We start from the raw sequence: 252 nt of genomic DNA on the forward strand, positions 1-252 counted from the left end.
AGCAGCAGCAGCAGCAGCAACAGCAGCAGCAGCAGCAGATGCAGCAGCAGCAGCAGCAGCAGCAGCAAAAAAAATCACATTTTGATCGTTTTTCGTCGAAATTTTATATTTTTTTCAACTTTCTGCTGCTGCTGCTGCTGCTGCTGCTGCTGCTGCTGCTGCTGCTGCTGTTGCTGCTGCTGCTGCTGCTGTAGTGGAGTAATAACGAGACGCTCTTCTGTTCTTCCTAAATTAAAAACTGTTTATCTTCGC

Source organism: Eimeria mitis, genomic scaffold, assembly GCF_000499745.2.
Source record: "Eimeria mitis Houghton genomic scaffold, Emh_scaff554, whole genome shotgun sequence".
Classification (NCBI taxonomy): Eukaryota; Apicomplexa; class Conoidasida; order Eucoccidiorida; family Eimeriidae; genus Eimeria; species Eimeria mitis.